This window comes from Protopterus annectens, chromosome 2.part1, assembly GCF_019279795.1.
Source record: "Protopterus annectens isolate FY-2018-M chromosome 2.part1, PAN1.0, whole genome shotgun sequence".
Taxonomy (NCBI): Eukaryota; Metazoa; Chordata; order Ceratodontiformes; family Protopteridae; genus Protopterus; species Protopterus annectens.
In genome coordinates, this window is record NC_056729.1 from 98,784,604 (window position 1) to 98,807,078 (window position 22,475).

Consider the following 22,475-nt stretch of genomic DNA (forward strand, 5'->3'; position numbering starts at 1 on the left):
TCTATAGTTATAGGAGGATTAATGCAAGCAGCCCCAGAATATACATGTCACACACACGCTGAGAAAGTGGGAAAAGCAGGACAGAAGCAAGGAACAGACTAATCAACAAATTGTAAAGCACATTCTCTTGACCTTTAACAAAAGGATTCATTTATGAATTACAGATTCATTTAAAACACACATGGTGCACTTGACCACCCCATATGCACACAGGCAGACTACCAGACTGCCCTAGTGGTGATCTAGATGTGGAAAGTGACAGTTGTAGTTTGGAGGGCTAGCCAGCAATGAGTATGACTCAGTCACAGCAGAATCTGAAGGATACCTTTAAAAAAATAGTGAAACAGGTGGTATGACTCTCACTGCTACTAACAGAAAGACCAAAACATAAGCAGAAAGTACAGCTGAGCAAGTAAACTTACCATAACAGTAAATGTTCTAAAAGATCACTGTGGTACTAGCTTAAACTAGAAGGGTCCTATTCACTGCTACCAGTCAGCTTTTCAAAGCTAAAGTGTGCCCTCCATGTGATCTGTCAGGACCTAAGGAGAAGCTCCATATAAGACACAGTCATAGTGTAAAAAGGTCAGAGCTTTCTTGCCCCAAAAAGGAAGGCAGCAACCCTGAAAGAAAAATGCTAGGTAAAAATAATTAAAGAGGGGAATTATAAACACACAGGTATGGCAACACCATGAACAGCAAAATAATATAGAGTTTTAAGAAGGGTACAGATATTGTTGTAATAATCAGAACATCTATTGCTATGGTAAGTTTACTTGCACAACTGTACTATGTTTAACATTAGATCACTGTAACAGTAGCTTAAGCTATCTGGGTAGATTACTATAGCTTATAAACGTGAGAAAGAATCAATAAAGTGTCGGCTTATAGTGCTTTGTAAAGGTACTTACAGAGGGGGGAAGAAGCACATAAGATCACAGCAGGTAGATTCACCAAAACTATATTTCTTGACAGTGGAGTTTGCCTTTTTCTCCATTGGCAGATTTGGTATACATAAGTATGGGGGGGGGGTTTGACCCCACATCTGCAAAACTTTCTTCAGATGTTCGCTGAAGGCAGTTTCTGCAAATGTAAAAACGTCAAAAAATGTTCTCAGAAACTACTGTCAGTGAGTAAGCAAGAATCCATAAAAGAGGACCATATTGCTGCCTCTAACAGAGAGTCTACCCCTTTCTTGAAAGCTGCCAAAGCCCTAGTGGAATGGAGCAGTAACCCCTGCCTGGACGTAGTTTATTATAGTGAGACTAACAAAAAGGAAATGGCATAAGCCAATCATCTAGAAAAGTACAGTTGTATACACTTACCATAAATGTAGATGTTAGAGTGTATTCACTGTTGCAGTCATTACATTTGGGTAATCCTGCTGGCAGGTTGCCCTCAGTTGGCCTGAATTCCGAAGTCCTGGATCCTGCGTCGGCTGCTGTCACACCTTCCCTGACCTCAGGTCGTCAGGGGTATAAAAGATGTGGCAGATGCCATTTTCTTTACTTTTTCTTGCCCCAGATGTCAGGTGCCCCCTAAAAGGGTAGCCAAAATTTTTATATCTATATATGTATATGTATATATATATATATATATATATATATATATATATATATATATATATATATATATATATACACACAAGCACAAATATAAACTTTACCTTCATCTACAAGCAAATACACCACATAGGTTGTATAGAATAAAGTACAGATAGGTTCCATCAGAAGAAAAGGGGGATGGTGGGAGGGTAACCTGGACTGCAACAGTGAATACACTCGAACATCTACATTCATGTAAGTGTACACAACTGTACTATGTTCTTCTTGTTTCACTGTTGCAGTCATTACATTTGGGAAGAGTCCCAAAGCTATGGATGGGAGGCTGGAACAGCATTAGGAGCGGCTATGAGGCCCTGCAGAACTGCAGTGGCAAAGCCTGCCCTGGATTTAGGGTAGAGTGGTAGATGATCGTGCTTTGTAAAGGTGTGCACTGAACTCCAAGTAGCAGCCTCTAAAATGTCCTTGGTTGGTACTCCCCTGAGAAAGGCTGCTGAAGTGGCTGCAGCTCTGGTTGAATGTGGCCTAATGCCCTTGGGCGCTGGCTTGCCATGGTGTAAGTAGCAGAAACGAATGCAGTGGCCTATCCACTTTGAAACAGTCTGCTTTGAGATAGTCTTTCTTTGTGATCCTGCAGCATATGCCATTAGTAATTGCTCTGTCTTTCTGAAAACTCTGGTTCTGTCCAAGAAGATTCTAAGCTGTCTGTGTACGTCCAAAGAATGCAGAATTCTCTCCCCCTTGTTCTGTGGATTTGGATAAAAATTTGGCAGATGAATAGTTTGGTTAAGAGCGACACTGGACACCACCTTAGGCATAGATGTTGGGTTTGTCCTCAGAGAGACCCTGTCTGGATAAAAAAATGATAAAAGGTTCCACAGCCATGAGTGCCTATAGCTCTGAAACTCGTCTTGCAGGTTATTGCTAGGAGCAGAGCTGTTTTCCAAGATAAAAACTTTATATCAGCAGTAGCAGCTGGCTCAAAAGGAGGCAGGGAGAGTTTTTCCAAGACATAGTTAAGATCCCATGCAGGCATTGGTGATCTCCTTGGAGGCCTTAAATTTTTGGCTCCTCTGAGGTACTGCTTTAATAAGGAATGAGAAAAGATTGGTGGCTCTGTATTGTAATGAGCTGAAATGGCAGAGGCATGAATTTTAATAGATGAAAAAGATAGGCCTTTGTCCAGCATCTCAGTTAAGTATTGCAAAATCGGAGAAATATTTGGCACAGTTGTATCAGTCCCTTGTGCCTGGTTCCAAGCACAGAATCTCTTCCATTTTCCAGCGTAAGATTTTCTAGTACTAGGCCTTCTGGCTTCCAAAATGACATCCATCAGAGCTTTACTGAGAGGTGTATTTTGTATGACTACATTATCCGCCATGCTGCCAGGTTTAAGGTCCTGAGTTGGCTGTGCAAGATCTGATTGTTTTGCTGGGACAGTAGATGAGGTATTTGCGGTAAGGTCCAAGCTGGGCATTGAGACAAGTTCCTTAGTATGGGATACCAGTACTGGCGTGGCCAGCCTGGGGCAATTGGTATCATCTTCGGCTTCTCCTGTCTGGCCTTTAGGAGTACCTTGGGGAGGAGAGGCAGTGGGGGAAAGGCATTTATTGACAGGTTTTTCCAGCTGAAAGATAGGGCATCCACTTTCCATGCTTGTCTGTGATGAATCCTTGTGCAGAATCTTTTTAGTTGGTAGTTGTGAGGGGAGGCAAATAGATCTATGACCGGGCATCCCCATTTCCTTGTTATCATGCTGAAGACTTGTGGATTCAGCTGCTACTTTTGGGGATCCATGAGGTTTCTGCTTGGATCGTCTGCCAGAGTATTTTCCTTTCCTGGCAGGAATTGCGCCTGCAGATGTACTTGATAAGTCAATGCTGTGTCCCACAAAGTCATGGCTAATCTGCAAAGGGAGCAAGAATGTGTGCCCCCCTGCTTGTTTATATACCACATGACCATGGTGCTGTCTGTCTTTATCAGTAGTTGTCCTGGATGAAGTAGGTCCTTGAAGGCTGTCAGGGCATTCTGAACAGCTAGCATCTCTTTTTGATTGATATGTAGATGCATTTGGTTTGAAGCTCATGTGCCCTGAATGCATCTTCCTGCCATGTGGACCCCCAGGCATAATCTGATGCATCCGTTGTTAGTGTCTGCCTGGCTGGGGATAATGTGAATGGCTGTCCCTTGTTTTGGTGACAAGCCTTTGCCCACCATCGAAACTCCTGTTGCAGGCAGGGAATGAGAGTAATCATAGTTTCCAGGCTGTGGCAATGTTGAGTCCAAACACTTTTTAGGTACCATTGTAGTTTGCTTATATGCAGTCTTGCATATGGAATTAGTAGGATGCAGGATGCCATGAAGCCCAAAGCCTGCAGAATCTTTCTTGCAGATAACCGGGCCTTTGTTGCCATCATTTTTAAATAGGTAGTCAGTTGCTTTTGTTTGTCTGGCGTGAGATAAGCCATCTGGGCAGTTGTATTTAAGCTTGCACCCAGAAATATCATCTCTTGAGAGGGTACTAGTTTTGATTTCTTTTCGTTGACTGTGTACCCTAAACATGTTGGAAGGTTTTTCACAAACACCAGATGCTGCAGAAGAATGTCCTTGTTCTCTGCTTGAATTAGACAGTCGTCCAAGTAAGAATATATTTGTATTCCTCTTTGTCTGCAAAATGCAATTACTGGTGCCAGGCACTTTGTAAAGACCCTGGGTGCAGTAGATAAGCCAAAGGGCAGTGCAGAGAATTGGTAATGTATTGAGCCAGCCTTGAATCTGAGGTATCTTCTGCATATTTGTTTGACTGGGACATGCAGGTATGCCTCTTTTAGGTCTAAAGAAACAAGCCAAGCATTCTTTCCCAGCATGGGCAGAAGCTGCTGCAAATTCAACATCTTGAATTTTGGTATATCTAGGAATATGTTCAGAATAGATAGGTCCAGTATTGGCCTCCAGGCCTTGTCCTTTCCGGGTACCAAGAAAGTACAGTTTTGTACCTACCATAAATGTAGATGTCCGATAGATATGCAACTGCAGTCATAACATATGGGTTGTCCTGCCTCAGGCAGCCCTCGGTCGGCCGGATTCCAAAGTCTGGGTCCGACGTCGGCTGATGTTGCATTTCTCTCCGACGTCAGAGCGGCTGGAGTATATAAGCATCAGCCGACGCCATCTTCTTCAGTGTTTCTTGCCCCAGATGCCAGGTGCCCTCCAAGGAAGGCTAAAATCAAATTTGTAAAACAAAAATAGTTTCGAGACAAATAAGTAAGCAATAAACAGATACACCATAACAGATATCCCCAGCTAAGAATAACAGGGAGAGGAGTGGACCCAAGGTATAGAGGGGAAGGAGGGAGGGAAAACCCGACTGCAGTTGCATATCTATCGGACATCTACATTTATGGTAGGTACAAAACTGTACTATGTCCTTCAAGAATGCAACTGCAGTCATAACATATGGGTTGAGTACCATAGCTTAGCTGGGGGAGGTGGTATGCTCTAAGAAAAGGATGGTGTAGCTAGCAATCCCTGCAGGACTGCTGAAGCAAAGCCTGCTCTGGATCTGGAAAATAAAGGGAGGTTGTAGTGTTTGGAAAATGTATGCATGGAGCTCCATGTAGCAGCTTCTAGAATATCCTTTGTAGGCACCCCTCTTAAGATGGCTGTGGAGGTGGCTGTAGCTCTGGTAGAGTGTGGTCTGATATTGGCTGGCACACTCTTTCCATGGAAGGAATAGCAATATCTGATGCAATGTCCAATCCATTTTGAAATTGTCTGTTTGGAAATTGCTTTTCCCTGTACTCCAGGAGCGTAAGCTACAAATAGCTGATCGGACTTCCTACTGATCTTCGTTCTGTCTAGATAGTAGCGAAGTTGTCTATGTATGTCCAAGGTATGCAACAGTCTTTCCCCTTTGTTTTCAGGATTGGGGAAGAAAGTAGGCAGGTGAATTGCCTGATTTAGAGAGACCCTAGATACCACTTTTGGCAGAAAGGAAGGATTGGTTCGTAAGGAGACCCTGTCTCGGTGGAAGATTATGAAGGGTGGTATTGCCATTAGTGCCTGTAATTCTGAAACCCTTCTAGCTGAGGTAATGGCCAGCAGGAAAGCTGACTTCCAGGACAGAAATTGTAAATCCGCTGAAGCTGAAGCTGAAGGGAGGTAGAGTCAATTTTTCTAACACAAAATTGAGATCCCAAGCTGGTACTGGTGCCTTTCTTGGAGGTTTTATATTCTTGATCCCTCTAAGAAATTGCCTTAGCAAGGAATGTGAGAACACAGGTGGGTCAGTGTTGTATCTAGCTGAGATAGCTGAAGCATGTATTTTTATGGAAGAGTATGAAAGTCCCTTATTTAGCAATTCTGCCAAGTACTCCAGAATGAGTGGAATGCTCAGTACTGATGCATCTTGACCCTTGTTGGTATTCCAAATGCTGAAACGCTTCCATTTGGCTGAGTAAGCCCTTCTGGTTGATGGTCTGCGGGCTTCTGTTAGTATCCGCTGAACTTCCTTGGAGAGAGATAAATTGAGGTTATTTATGTGATCTTCCAAGCTGTTAGCTGTAGAGTCTGGAGGTTGGAATGAGCTGTCCTGAAGTTGTGTTGAGTCAACAGTTGAGGCCATTTGGGAAGGGCCCACGGTTTGTTGTGACATATGCTCCGTAGTGGTGGGTACCAGTGTTGTCTCGGCCAGTTCGGGGCTATTAGGATTCCCTTTGGCTGCTCTGCTTTGATCTTTAGTAACACTGTGGTCATCAGTGGCAGAGGTGGAAATGCATAGATGACTAGGGAGCTCCAGTTGAATGAGAGACCATCTATCTTCCATGCTTGTGGATGATTTGTCCTGGAGCAGAACTTTTGTAGCTGATGATTGAACTGGGAGGCAAATAGGTCTACGTCTGGCCTGCCCCATGCCGAGGTTAGTTGTGCAAAGATGTCTGGATGTAACCTCCATTCGTGTGGGTCTAGGAAATTCCTGCTTAGACTGTCCGCCAGAACATTGTCTCTGCCTGGACCAAATTGGGACTGTAGCTGTATGTTCAGACTCAGTGATTTTTCCCAAAGATTCATTGTTAGCCTGCAAAGGGGGTAAGAGTGAGTACCTCCCTGCTTGTTTATGTACCACATTACAGTGGTGTTGTCTGTCCTTATTAGAAGGTGGCCTTGATGAAGTTGATGTCCGAAGGCCTCAATGGCATGCATTACTGCCAGCATTTCTTTTTGGGTGATATGCAGATGTTCTTCCTTTGGATTCCATTGTCCTTGAATACATCTGCCTTCCATGTGCGCCCCCCATCCATGGTCTGAGGCGTCTGTGGTAATGGTCTGTGTTGTCTGAGGTTTTTTGAACGGCATGCCTGTATTTGACTGGCTTGCTGCGGCCCACCATAGAAATTCCTTTTGAAGACATGGAATGAGTGGGATAATTGCTTCTAGGTTGTTGTTGTGCTGAGACCATAAGCTCTTTAGATACCATTGAAGTTTTCTCATGTGTAGTCTTGCTAGTGGGACCAGGAGAATGCAAGATGCCATGAATCCCAGGGCCTGTAGGAATCTCCTTGCAGTCATCTGGGAGAGTTTTGCTAAACTTTTGAAGTAATGAGTTAACTGCTCTTGCTTGTCTTCTGTCAAGTAGGCCATTTGAGAGGCTGTGTCTAGTTTGGCTCCTAAGAAAGTTATTTGCTGGGATGGTAAAAATCTTGACTTTTGAAAGTTGACTGTGTATCCCAAAGCCTGAAGCAAGTGTATGACATAATTCAAGTTTTTTGTCAAGGTTAGTTCGGTGTCCGCTTGTATGAGGCAATCGTCCAGGTAGGGGTAGATTTGAATCCCCTGGAGTCTGCAATGAGCAATTACTGATGCCAGGCATTTCGTGAATACTCTGGGCGCAGTAGATAAGCCAAAAGGCAATGCTGAGAATTGATAATGCTCTGGCCCTGCAAGAAATCTGAGGTATCTTCTGCAGCTGTGTCTGATAGGGACATGCAGGTATGCCTCCTTGAGGTCCAGAGTAATCAGCCAAGACTCCTTGCCCAGCATGGGAAGGAGCTGCTGTAAGGTCAGCATTTTGAACTTTGGTACTATGAGAAAAGTGTTTAAAGCGGACAAATCCAGTATCGGTCTCCATTGATTTTGTTTTCTTGGAACAAGGAACAGTCTTGAGTAAAACCCCTGACCTTGTTCTTGTTGAGGCACTTTTTCTATTGCTTTGATCTGAGCCAGCAGAGAAATTTGCTTGATAGGCTCTGCCTTTTGATTTTGTGGAAGATTTGGCATGCCTTGTTTTCTTGGTAAGGTATGAAAATAGAACCTGTAACCATGATCTATAAAGTCCAATATCCATTTGTCTTTTATCAGTTTGTGCCAATTTTCTGAGAACAGAGATAACTTTCCTCCCAAAGGGGCTTGTTCTTGCTCCTTGGTCGGAAAAGTTAGAGTCAAGTCATTGAGATTGTCCCTGAGTGACAGGGGAAACCCCTGTGTCACCTCTTTGGTTTGTTGGTTGCCATTGGCGTGCCCTGTAGGATCCTCTATATTGCCCTCTGCCACGGGCACGCCTGTTCTTGCCCCTTTGAAACTTTTCAGGATTTGGGAAAGACCAGTTTTTAGAAGGCCAGTTCCTGCTGAACCTGGGGGGCTGAACCTGGAGAAAACCTTTGACTGTCTGAACTGACTTGGCTTTTTCTTCAATGGTCTTTAACACATCTTTAGCATTATCACCAAAAAGTTTGTTCTTTTCCAAGGGAGCATCCAGTAGCTTTGCCTTAACATGATCCGGTAAGGGTTGCTCTTTTAACCATGCATGTCTACGAATGACCGCTCCTGTCATAGCTACCCTACATGAAGCTTCCAATGCATCATATCCACACTGCAGAAAATGATTACTAACCTGCTGAGAGTTATGGACAGCCTCCTGCAAAGACTTCCTATCTAAAGGGTCAGGAGAGGCTAATTTTTTCTGTAAATCATCCAAAAGGGAATCCTGATATTGGAACATATGAAACAGACAATTGAGAGCTCTCATAGTTAAGGTAGTGGAAGTGTAAACCTTCTTCCCCCATCTCTTTAAGGACCTTGCCTCTCTGTCGGAAGGCAAAGGATTTTTGGAAGTGGTAGCAGAAACCCCCTTAGGCCACTGGGAAATAGTTTCTAAGTCTACAGCATGGGCCCTAAAGAAATGAGAATGGGTTTCAGGGACCCTATAGTATCTATCAGGCTTGACAGGAGCCGGGGGCAGAGAATCAGGGGTAGCACTGGAGTCAGAGTAAAGGTCATCCAACACATCAAGCACAGGAGGAAGAGCTAAGGGTCTGTGTTGTGGCTTAAGGAAAGTTCGAAGGCGCTTCCTGGAATCAGAAAATTCCTGACCTTGCCACTGGAAATGCTCCCTCATGGAATGCAGAACTTCCCCAAAAGAAATATCCTCAGGAGAAGAGGCCGAAGGAATGGAGTCCTCTGCACCCGAATCCTCGAAAGTCTGAAAAGGGGGTTCCTGGGATTCGGAAAGCACAGAGTCCCCAGAATCTTTGTCTGAAGAAAGAGGGTCAGGTGGTTCAACCCTGGGCCTCTTATCAGGAGGAGGCTGAGATCCTCTCTCAGGATGGGCCTGGGAGCCTCTGATCATAGAAATTAGATCTGCGGCCAAGGACATAATTTGAGCTTCAGGGTTAGGCTGAGGAAAGGTTTTAGCTGAGTGATGCTTGGCCTGGCTTGCAGGCATGGCCTGGCTTGCTGCCTTAGCACATGTGTAGGCCTTGATAGACATAGACATGGGAGGCCTGGCAGCCCCACGTGCAGGGGTAACCTTATCCACAGCAATGGTCTCGGGCATTTCCTCGGTTACAGTATCCGAAGGAAAATCAATAATTGGCGTCGGTGTGGCCTCCGGTGTCGGAGGTATCGGTAGTGCAGTGTCTTCGGTTCCAAGCGGTGGAATAACCGCCTCAGAGGGAACCGGGGCACTCACGGTAAGTTTTGGCGTGGAGTCGGAGGAAGTCGCGGGCCGAGGAGGTCGGTCCTGGTCTTTCCGTTTTTTAGAAATATGTGTAGCCGGTTGTTCCGACGGCATAATGTAAGCAAACTTTTCGCCAAAAAAGTCTTCAGCGAACTCCGCCCGGCGCCTGAGAGTGCGCTTATTGAAGCGAGTACAGGCGGCACAGGCCGAGACGTCGTGGTCTGGGCCAAGGCAAGGGAGGCAGTAAGAATGGAAATCCTTATGAGGTATTTGTTTACCACAAGACAAACAATTATTAACTTTTTCAGTTAATTCTGACATCGGCTGAGGCAAGAAAAGGTCCCCAACGGGGTACTTAGCTTTTTTGATGTCTTCGGTTTCGAAGAATACAGGAGCTGACCGACCGGCACTTGCGAACTGCTTCTGCTTCGGGCACCACGCGGCAAGAAAGACTGGAGAAGATGGCGTCGGCTGATGCTTATATACTCCAGCCGCTCTGACGTCGGAGAGAAATGCGACATCAGCCGACGTCGGACCCAGACTTTGGAATCCGGCTGACCGAGGGCTGCCTGAGGCAGGACAACCCATATGTTATGACTGCAGTTGCATTCTTGAAGGACATCAGTCTTGAGTAAAATCCTTGTCCTTGCTCTGGTACTTGTTGAATGGCCCCCATGTCCATGAGGGATGAGACTTGTTTTTGTGCCTCTGCCCATTGATTTTTTGGCAGATCTGGCCAGCCGTTTGCTTTTGGCAGGGTATGGAAATGGAACTTGTAGCCTTGTGACACGATATTTAGAACCAACTTGTCCTGGGTTATGATGTGCCAATTTTGAGAAAAAAGTGCTAACTTTCCACCTAAGGGTGCTGCTAGGAGATAAGTGCTTGGTGCAGGCATGGGGAAGTCATTAGGACCGTTTCCTGTATGGTTGAGATTTGTCTTCTCCAACTTTGGAGGTAGAGGCACCCCATTCCTTTGACCTGTATGAACCTTGCGCCTGGGATCTGCGTCTGGGTCTGCCCCTTTGAGGTCTGTCTGACACAGGAAAGGACCAATTCTTTGTTGGCCAGTGTCTACTAAACCTAGGTGGTTGTACTTGTAAAAAATATTTGACAGTTTGCATAGATTTAGCTTTGTCCTCCATTTTCTTTAACACCTCTTCTGCCTTAACACTAAATAAAGTATCATGCTGTAAATGTGCATCTAATAATTTAACTTTGACATAATCAGGCAGATTTTGTTCCTTTAACCAAGCATGCCTCCTAATTACAGAACCCATAACTGTGGCCCTGCAGGAGGCCTCCAAAGAATCAAAAAGTACAGTTTTGTACCTACCATAAATGTAGATGTTCGAAGATCCACATTGCTGCAGTCCTTACACTTGGGTAGTCCGCTGTCCTCGGTCGGCCCGAATATCAAAGTATAAGGCTGACGTCGGTCAAGGCGCATTTGACTGACATCAGGACGTCAGGGTACAAATGCGCATGACCGACGTCATATCTTCAGTCTTTTCTTGCCCCAGATGTCAGAAGACCCTAAAAAAAAAAGGTCAAAACCAAAAGACAGCAAACAACCAACCAACCACCCTAGCACTAAAAATATGTACACTATATACAAGATACACCATATTGACAACCCAACCCACACAACCGCCTCTAACTACAGAGGGGAAGGAGGGAGGGTAAATTGGACTGCAGCAATGTGGATCTTCGAACATCTACATTTATGGTAGGTACAAAACTGTACTATGTTCTTCATCTCACATTGCTGCAGTCCTTACACTTGGGTAGAATCCCAAAGCAGAGGTAAGGGAGGATGGCAAAACTACAAGGAAGCAGGAGCTGCCAAAATGCCCTGCAAAATAGCAGTGGCAAAACCAGCCCTAGATTTAGAATAAAGTGGAAGGTGATAATGCCTAGAGAAAGTATGCACTGAACTCCAAGTAGCTGCCTCCAAAATATCTTTAGTTGCCACCCCCCTCAAAAAAGCTGTTGAAGTGGCAGTAGCCCTAGTGGAATGAGGCCTAATCCCAGCTGGAATCTCCTTGCCATGATGGGAATAACAGAAAGCAATGCAAAACCCAATCCACTTAGAAATAGTTTGTTTTGACACAGGCTTGCCCTGGGAACTCAAAGCAAAAGAAACAAATAACTGCTGAGACTGCCTGAACCCTTTAGTTCTGTCCAAATAATATCGCAACTGCCTGTGTACATCTAAAGTGTGCAAAATCTTTTCCCCTTTATTTTGGGGATTTGCATAAAAAGTAGGCAAATGAATAGTTTGGTTTAAAGCCACACTAGAAACCACTTTAGGCATAAAGGAAGGATTAGTGCGTAAAGATACCCTATCCTTATGGAAAATTAAGAAAGGCTCAACCGCCATAAGGGCCTGCAACTCAGAAACCCTTCTTGCAGAGGTAATGGCCAACAAAAAAGCAGTCTTCCATGATAAATATTTCAACTCGGTAGTAGCTGCAGGCTCAAAAGGTTGTAGAGTGAGTTTCTCCAACACAAAATTGAGATCCCAAGCAGGAGTAGGAGCTCTCGTGGGGTCTCATATTCTTTGCCCCTCTAAGAAATTGCTTAAACAAAGGATGAGAAAACAATGGTGGGTCACAATCATAGTGAGCCGAAATTGCTGCAGCATGAACCTTAATAGAAGAGAAGGACAAACCTTTGTCCAGTAACTCAGTAAGATATTGAAGAGCCACACTTAAATTAGGCTCAGAAACATCAAAATCCTTTGCTGCACTCCAAAATAAAAATCTCTTCCATTTATCTGCGTACACTTTCCTTGTACTAGGCCTTCTAGCTTCCAAAATAACATTCAAAACTTGCTGTGGAAGGTGAGACCCACTATGGTTCAAAACAGAATATGCCAGGCTGTTAGGTGAAGAGAGTGAAGCTTGACATTGAGCAAATGACCGTCCTCCTGAGACAATAGGTGTGGAATCGAAGGCAAAGGCCATGGAGGCTCCCGTACCAGGCTTCTCAGTAATGGGTACCAATGCTGTCGAGGCCAATCTGGAGCTATCAAAATCATCCTTGGCTTGTCCTGTCTGGCCTTGAGTAGTACCTTTGGGAGGAGAGGCAGAGGTGGAAAGGCGTACACATGAAGATTGCTCCAATTGAAAGAAAGAGCATCCACACTTTCCAAGCTGTGGGATGAAACCTTTTCGTGCAAAACTTTGGCAGCTGGTGGTTTAGTGGAGAAGCGAACAGATCTATGTCTGGAGTTCCCCATGACACTGTCAATTTCTGAAATACATGAGGATCCAATTTCCACTCGTGGGGATCCATGATTTGTCTGCTTAACACATCTGCTAAGGAGTTCTGTGCTCCCGGCAGAAACCTTGCCTGAAGATTTAGTTGTAAACTGAGAGCAGTTTCCCACAAAATCATTGCTTGCCTGCATAGAGGATAAGAATGTGTTCCCCCTTGCTTGTTGATGTACCACATGACAGTTGTGTTGTCTGTTAGAATCAACACCTGCCCTGGAAGAAGTAAATCCTTGAAAGCTATTAATGCAAACTGGACTGCTAACATCTCCTTCAAGTTGATATGTAGATGTTGGAGTCTGGCAGGCCACTTGTCTTGTATCCACTTTCCATTCAGATGAGCTCCCCAAGCTTTGTCTGAGGCATCTGTCGTTAGAATCTGACTCGCCTCTGGCCGGGTCACAGAGAGTCCCTTGTTTAGGTGACATTCCTGAGCCCACCACAACAATTCCTTTTGAATGCAAGGTATTATTTGAATGACAGTGTCCAGATCCTGGCAGTGCTGTGTCCATACATTTTTGAGATACCATTGTAACTTCCTCCAGAATACAAGATGCCATGAACCCCAAGGCTTGAAGGACTGTCCTTGCAGTCAGCCTGGACTGATGAGACAATTGATGAAAGTAAAGGGAAAGATTCTTTTGTTTGTCCGGGGTCAAAAAGGCCATCTGGGATGCTGTATTCAGTCTTACACCCAGAAAGCACATGTCCTGAGAGGGTACTAGACTGGACTTTATTTCGTTCACAGAATACCCCAGGCATCTTAGCACTGCTATCACATATTCCAAATGATGAAGAAGCTCGTCCCTTCCTTGAGCCAGAATCAGGCAATCGTCCAAATAAGGATAGATCTGTATTCCTTTTAGCCTGAGGAAAGCTATCACTGGAGCCAGAACTTTCGTGAACACTCTGGGCGCAGTAGATAAGCCAAAGGGCAATGCAGAGAACTGATAATGAGAAGTCCCAGCCCGAAAACGCAGATACTTCCTGCAACTCAGTCTGATAGGAACATGAAGGTAAGCCTCCTTGAGATCCAAAGTTACCATCCAATGATCTTTGCCCAGCAGAGGTAAAAGCTGTTGTAACGTCAACATTTTGAACTTGGGAATGTCCAGATAAGTGTTGAGGGTAGATAAATCCAAAATTGGTCTCCACGTGTTCCCTTTCTTTGGTACTAGGAACAGGCGAGAATAAAATCCTAGGCCCACTTCTAGCATAGGGACCGGCTGTATGGCCCCTATTTGAAGCAACAGAGAAATTTGTTTGTGAGCCTCTATTCTTTACTGAGGAGGAACGTCTGGCATGCCTTTGAAAGGAGGCAAGGTATGGAAATAAAACCTGTAACCGTGGTGTATGATGTCCAATACCCATCTGTCTTGGGTAATTAAACTCCAATTTTCCTTGAAAAGTGCCAACCTTCCTCCCAAAGGTGCTGCCAGATGAGCAGGCTCTGGCAGCTGAAAAGGTAGGTCATTGGGTCTGTTTACGAAAGGACTGACCCCTGCCCTCACCCGAAGACTGTGCAGGTGAACTCCCTGTTCTAGGCCTGTAAGAGCCCTGAGCTCTGCCCCTACCACGTCTAGACCTACCCCTAGACTGGGAATCATAAGAAGGATCGTCCACCCCTTGGTAGGCCAATTTCTACTAAACTTCGGAGGCTGAACCTGCAAAAAATCTTTAACAGTCTGCATAGACTTAGCCTTGTCTTCCATTTTCTTTAAGACTGACTCAACAGGAGTACCAAACAACACATCAGATTGTAAAGGAGCATCTAAAATCCTAGTCTTAACATGGTCAGATAAATTCTGATCCCTCAGCCAGGCGTGCCTGCGAAGAACTGACCCAGTGGCAGCCACCCTAGACGAGGCCTGTACAGCATCAAAACCACATTGCAAAGAATGCTTACCCACCTGTTCAGAAACATGTACTAAATCTTGTAACTCTTTACACTCAATACCTTCCGCCAGAGCATCTACCTTAGACTTCAATTGTGAAAGAGATAGTTTTGGATTTTCAACATGTGAAACTGGCAATTCAAAGCCCTCATAGCTAGGGTGGAAGAAGTATAAACTTTCTTTCCCCATCTATCCAAAGCCCTGGCCCCTTTATCTGGAGGAACCGGATTTTTAACAACAGAAGCCTTAACACCTTTAGGCCCCTGACTAACAGTTTCTGGGTCTGCCCTAGGACTCTTAAAAAGATACTTATGAGCTTCAGGCACCCTGTAATACCTATCCGGTTTAACAGGAGCAGGAGGCAAAGAATCAGGATTAAGAGAAGCCTCTGCAAAAACATCTTCCACCACATCCAGAACAGGAGGTATAGCCAAAGGCCTATGCTGGGGTAAAAACAAAAATTCCCTAAGCCTTTTCCTGGAATCAGAGAAGTCCTGACCTTCCCACTTAAAATGCTCCCTCATGGAATGAAGGGTCTCTGAAAAAGAAAAATCCTCAGGAGGAGAAGCAGAAGGAGTAGAATCATCCACATCAGAATCAGAATAAGGAGAATACTCCTGCAAGTCTTCAGCCATAGACTCTGAAACATCCGAAGCCTGCTCAAAACTCCCAAGCTCAGGTTCCACCCTAGGTCTCTTATCAGGAGGGGGCATAGAACCTCTAATCAAAGTAATCAAATCTTCTGCCATTTTAAGCATATGCTTCTTGGGCACAGTCCCTGAAGAACTAGGGGTGACACCAACTGAAGCTAAACCTGGCCTGCCCCTGGGAGAAGCCTTGGAAACAGAAGGAGAGGGCCTAACCACCCTAGGAAGGGAGGGGAGTACAGTAACCTGAGAAGCCCCTTCAGCCTGGCCTGCCTCCTGAGAGGCCACATTTTGCAATAACAAAGTCTCTCCCTGGGACTCCAAAGAAACCTCTGGCAGAACCACCTGCTCCACCGAGACCTCTAAAGAACCGGCGTCCGCACGGTTCTTCTAGCCTAGGCTTAGCTGCTTTGTCCTTGCGCTTCTTCGAAGAAGCGGGCGCCGGAGCATCCGACGGCATTTTATAATTGCACCGCTTCCCGAAGACTAACCTGGCACAATCTAACCTTCTCTTTATAGTGCGCTTGTTAAATCTAGCACAAGAGCGACACCCAACAACGTCGTGCTCAGGCCCTAAACAAGGAATACACAAAGTATGATAATCTCTATGCGGTATCTGTTTCCCACAAGAAATACAGTTATTCACTTTTTCTGACATCCGGTAAACCACTGAGGCAAGAAAAAACTAAAATATTCCAACGGGTACTTAGCCAACTTTGACTCGGTCTGAAACTCCGAATTCGAAAAATTTCAGAACGCCGAACGGCACTTGCAACGCTGCTTCTGCATCGGACCATGCGGCAAAAAAGACTGAGGATATGACGTCGGTCATGCGCATTTGTACCCTGACGTCCTGATGTCAGTCAAATGCGCCTTGACCGACGTCAGCCTTATACTTTGATATTCGGGCCGACCGAGGACAGCGGACTACCCAAGTGTAAGGACTGCAGCAATGTGAGATGAAGAACATCCACATTGCAAAGTATGCTTTCCAACTTGTTCAGATGCATGCAATAAATCCTGCATTTCCTTGTTTTCTGCACATTCAGAGTTTAACAACATTTTCTGTTTAAGCAATGCCATGACATGTTGCTGATATTTGAGCATACGAAAGTGACAGTTTAAGGCCCTTATAGCCAAGGTAGCAGATGTGTATACCTTTTTTCCCCATCTGTCCAGTGCCCTAGAATCCCTGTCAAAGGGGGGTAGGGCTTTTTGCAGTGGAAGCCTCAACTCCCTTGGGACCCTGTGAAATAGTTTCTGGGTCTGCAGCAGGGTTTTTAAAAAGGAATTTATGAGAGTCAGGAACCCTGTAATATCTGTCGGGCTTAACAGGAGCTGGAGGAAAGGAGTCAGGGGTAAGACTAGACTCCGAAAACACATCTACAATGTCCAACACAGGTGGAATGGCTAGTGGCCTGTGTTGAGGTAGTAAAAGGAAATCCCTGAGCCTCTTTTAAGATTCTAAAAAATCTTGGCTCTCCCAGTGGAAATACTCCCTCATGGTATGCAAGGTTTCCCCAAAAGAATAGTCCTCTGGAGGAGAAGCTGAAGGAATAGATTCTTCAGCATCAGAATCCTCATGGGGGTAAGAGAATATTCTTGATCAGAAGAAATAGAAACCTGATCTGAAGATTCATAGTCAGTCTCTTGCCTAGGCCTCTTATCAGGAGGGGGGGATAGGAACCCCTGATCAACGCCATTTTGAGAATCTGTTTTTTTGGGCATAGAGGCCTATCCACGTGGCTCTTGAGTTTGTTTCTTTGCTTTAGAAGGTGCTGTAATCTTTGCCTTTGAAGCTGAAGTCGGTTTAATGTAAAGATGTTTAGGTCTGAATACATCCTCAAAAGCCGGTGCCTGCTCAGCGGCTCCGGACCCATCTGAAGGTATAGTATCTGAGGCTCCAATACCTTGAGGTTTCCAGCGGCATGGCCAACTCCATGTGGGAGTCGTTAGCGGGCTGCGACTCTAAAGTAGCGGGCGTCAGGGGCTGCGAAAACACCTGAGAACCGGCGACTGGCTTGGGAGAAGCTTTGTCGTCAGTTTTGGGCCTAGGTTGTCTATCTCTCTCTTTTTCTTTGCATTTTTATGAACTCCGGTAGTCGGATGGCTATCCAACGACATTTTTGGATAACTGAATCGGCGGCCAAAATAGTTTAAAGCAAAGTCATACCGACGCTTAATAGTGCATTGGTTAAATCTAGCACAAAACTGACAACCAGCAATGTTGTGATCAGGGCCTAGGCAAGGAATACAGTAAGAATGAAAATCCTTATGAGGTATTTGCTTACCACAGGAAATACAACTATTAACTTTTTCTGACATCGGTGTGGAGCAAGAAAAAAGTTTCCCCAACGGGGTACTTAGCTTTATTGAAGATTTCGGATCTGAAACTCGAACACGAAAATCTCAGGAGTCGGCCGACCAGCACTTGCTAACTGCTTCTGCTTTGGGCATCGCGCGGCAAGAAAGACTAAAGAAAATGGTGTCGGCCACATCTTTTATACCCCTGACGTCAGGGAAGGGGCGACAGCAGCCGACGCATGACCCAGGACTTTGGAATTCAGGTCGACTGAGGGCAACCTGCCAGCAGGATTACCCAAATGTAATGACTGCAACAGTGAAACATGAAGATCATCAGCCTACTTTTACAATGGTTATCCTTTCCTCTTTCATTCATAGGAGACAGACAGCTGATCAGCTTTCCTGAAGGACTGAGTTTTGTTTAGGTACTATTTGAGCTGACTGTGAACAACTAGAGCATGAAGATTTTTTTCTCCTTTGTTTTTGACGTCAGAAAAAAAGGGAGGTTTAACACACTGTCTTAAGGTAAACTGACTCCACTTCAGGCATGACAGGATTTAATTCTCAATGTATCCCTTTCTGAGAAAAATGAGCTACTGTTGACTCACCATAAGAGCTTGTAACTCAGGTATTCTCCTAGTTGAAGTCAGGGCAATGAGTAAACAGTCTTCCACATTAAGAACTTTTATTCAGCCTGACGACCTGGTTCCAATGGAAAAATTGTACATTTTTCAAGCACAAAATTAAGATTCCAAGTAAGATGTCTATTTTCCATATGAATACATATGTAACCCCCCTTTGAAAAACTGACTTGTAGATGGTTAAAAAGAGGAATACAAGGACAGACAAGCTAACCTTGAAAGAGAAAAAAAGGCCAGAAAACAGTAACTCACACAAATAAAAGAGTAAGAGGCAGCCAGTCCTTTACAGGACACTGGTTCTTTGAATGGCAACAACCAGAAAAACTTTTCCACTTACAAATATATGATTTCCTAGTAGGTTTGTTTAGCCTCCTTCAAAAACTGCTGCACATCCCGATAAAAATGCTGCCTAAAAGATATCAAGATTCAATTATCTAGGCAGTAAACTGAAGAGTTTCAAGTTGGGGTGCATCAAACAATCCTTGTTTAAGTGATTAAATCCAGTGGGGGAATACTGTAGTAATTGTTCCTGACCAGATTCAGAAGGGAGAACTACTGTTGCCTGGTCCAAAAGGAGGTCATCACCAAAATCTTTGGGGGAGTCCTTCTAGATCTTTAGAAGACCCTTCAAAATCAGTGGAAAGGTACAGAAGAATACTACCATCCATGACAATGCAAAGGTGTCTGCCTTCCAGGCATGTTAAGGAATCAGAGAAGAATTTCTTTAGTAGTCTGTTTTGAGAAGAGGCAAACAGATCTATTTGAGGTGTTCTCCACAGCTGGATCAAGTCTTGGAAGACCCCATGGTGGATTTTCCATTTGTAAGGGTCTGTCTTGATCTTACTTACCTTGTCTGGTACAACATTTTGCTCTGACTAAATGCATGTAGCCTGAAGACTGGAAATTAACCAAGTTGCTACCTCCCAGGCTATCACAGCACATTTACCAAGAAGGCATGACCCGATACCCACTGATGTGTTTATGTAACACATCACTGTCGTGCTGCCTGTAAAAACCTGCAGAAGCCCTGCAGACAGAGATGTTTTAGGGCCTTCAAAGTATTTATTACAGACATCTCCTTGACATTTTTATGTTTAAGTCCCTCTTGCTTGTTCCACATACCTTGCACTTTCAATCCTTTCGAAACCACTCCCCACAACAGGTCTGAAACATCTGCTGAAACAGACTGAAGAAGAGACAGAAGGGAAAACAGGAGACATGGACTCTGAAAAACTGATCCACCTACCACAGAACGTCTCTCTTTACAAACCCCAAAATTGGAATCTGAAAAGATAAATGCTGAATGTGCTAAGTTCAATTGACCTGAAGTACCATTCACTTTTTCCCTAATATGAAGTCTGACTAGGGGAATCAGAAGAATAATGGAAGCCATGGATGCAATAGTCCTTAGAAATTCCCTGGCAAGTGCTTGGTTTTGAGTGGAAAAACTAAGAAATAACTTTCTGCACACCTCTACGTTGTTGGAAAGAAATTAAGCTCTTCCCATGGAAGAATTTAAAAGACATCCCAGAAAAGTAATTCTGTGAGATGGGAGGAGAGATAATGTCTAAGTTCACTTGAAATCCCAGACTGATTAGAAGATTCTGAACAATTTCTAAGGACTCTTGACAATAGGAAAAATGATGTACAAATACAAGAGAATCATCTAAATACTGAAAATAAACATATTTCCTAGAAGCATCTTAATAAATGCAACCATACATTCACATGAAATGTTCCTCAGATGTTTTTTAGACTGAAGAAAGCATCTAAGAGGTATTTTATGAAAATATGGAAAAATGTGAACACCTCAGACTACAATAAGCAACTACTGGAGCCAGACACACTGTACATATCCCTAAAGTGGTAAATAGTTAAAAGAGTACGAGAGCTGATAAATTGACCAAGACAAAAAAATCTAAATAAAAAAACACACAAAAACATATGAAGTGCTTGTCAATGTGAATGTGATAAGAATAGTTTAAACCTAGCTTTACCAAGAAATTTAGCAAAGGAACAAGAGATAACAAGGACTGAAGGGACATTTTGAAATTTGGAACATTTACAAAAAAAGAGAGAACTGAAAGGCCCAGTACTGGTCTTCAAGACCATTCTTTCTTTGGCACCTAAACATTTTTTAACTTAAATTCTTTGCCATTCTGGTTGCTGGAATAAATAAAGAATAAAAAGGCCGCAGAAATACCTCACAAAGAGGATTACTGCCTCAAACAGATGCCCTACTAGGACAGTCTCAAAAAACTCCAGCTTTACTCCGTCGCATATCGCCTACTCAGAGGCAATCTCTGCCTAACATACAAAGCTATGTCAAACCCAGAGCTGTTGGACATGCTCCACTTAAAGAAATCCCAATCCCTTCAAGCTGCACGCTCTAGGAATCTAAACCTTGTCACTACAATAAACAGAACATGCTGGAGGGATAGATTCCTGTCCCAGAGACTTCCCATACTCTAGAATAAACTACCTGTCTATATCAAACAAAGCTCCACATTAGCACTCTTCAAGAAAATCTTGATGACTGGTTGGGAAATAGGGAATTCACCCCGAGGTTCACCTGTGTGGCTCTGCTCGACAGGCGCACAGGAAAATAATTTTATTGGGTGGCAAAAGCCAAGGCACCTTTTTGGCTAGGCTTATATAGGCCCTAGGGCCAATAGCCTAGTACCTACCTATGAACAAGTTTAACAAAGTCAAAATTTATCAACCATTCTTTTTTTTTTGCAGAGTCATTTTTCATAAACAGCATTGATGCTTTATAATCTCACATGTATTCACTAATTTTAGTATTGCTGGTCATCTTCCTGTTTATCTCTCTCTCACACCACCTGTCTCGGGTTCAAGTCCAAGGTACTCCTGATTATTCTAGTCAACTCCTGTGATTTTTTTCTGTATCAAAAGTATTTTCCTTTGGGACACTGGAAAAGATTTCACTGGCAAAGTTTCTCTATGAGCTTTATTGTCATAAGAATGAGAAGCAGAGTCGATTCTGTTTGATGGCTCACTTTTTGTTGAATAAAATTTGTATTTTGTCTGTAGCTTGTTTTTCATCAAAAATATCTGATTGTGCAGGAAAAAATATTCTGAAGACAGCTGGATACAGCAGCAGCTTTAATCTCATCCTTGTCTCTCGAAATTCTCTGATTACTGGGATAAAATTGCTCATCTTTGTAGTGTACAGTGAATAATACGTTTTTGCAAGCACTCTGCTGTCTCCAGTTTTTTAATACTTTCCCTTCTGCCTCAGTGTTGTCAGGATCAACTCTTTTTGCTGGTGTGATTGCAGATTTACTACTACAGATCTTGTCTACTTTCTCATGCCCAGGAATGGACCATACTCTATATATGCCTTTTCATTTAATAAATGCTGTTGTGGAATACCAGTCCATTTGCTTATTTGTGCTTTAGTAAAATTAATACAGTCTATTCTTTCCAGTCTCTTTGGTACAGCAGAATATCTCTGGTTTTCTTTGTGTGCTCTGTCTTCTAACTCTAATCTTTTGAAACGGCTCTTCTTGAGCAGTCTGATACTCAGCTAGCCTTTTCTTCATTTCACCCGGTCATATTTTTGCAGTTTGCAGTTCATCTGAATAGCTAGTTAAACCGTCTTCCATTTTCCAGCCTTTTGTGATTTGAATTGATATGCTCCTTTAATGTTTCATTGTTGATAACCACCTCTGAGTAAATTTGATTTATTTTTTCCTCTAAATTACTGGAAGCCATCTCTTGTATGTATCCATGCTGAAACTTGAACTGCTTTTTGCTGGACAGCTGCAGGATTCTTTCCAGAAAGAGTTGTCTCCACCTTTTCTAGTTGATTTTCTTTCAGGTTCTCTAAATTTCTTCTTTATTGGCCTCCAGACAATGTACGTAACTAGCCAGTAACTGAATTTTACTCAAGGTTGCAGAATTACTAGCTATTATTTCTCAATTTCTCTCTTCACTCTGGAAGAGTTAAAATTAAGATGTTAATCAATGTGCAGCCATCTTGGAAGTCCTAATAATATGGAGTTTATCTAATTTTTCACAAAGACGGGGTTTCCTTAAGAACTTATCCTTTGTTTATGCCTACAGTGGTATCTGAGTTTACTTTGAGCCAAGCTATCCATCTCCCTGTATTCTTTCCAGAACTTAAACGTAGAAAGGGGATGCTATATACTTTGGATATCAACAGACAGC

General features: G+C 43.7%; 1 protein-coding gene across 3 annotated transcripts in view; it reads right to left on the reverse strand.

Annotated features, from left to right (window-relative positions):
* PPID (peptidylprolyl isomerase D) overlaps positions 1 to 22,475 on the reverse strand; it is a 779,435-nt gene that overhangs the window by 452,245 nt on the left and 304,715 nt on the right. The window lies entirely within an intron of this gene.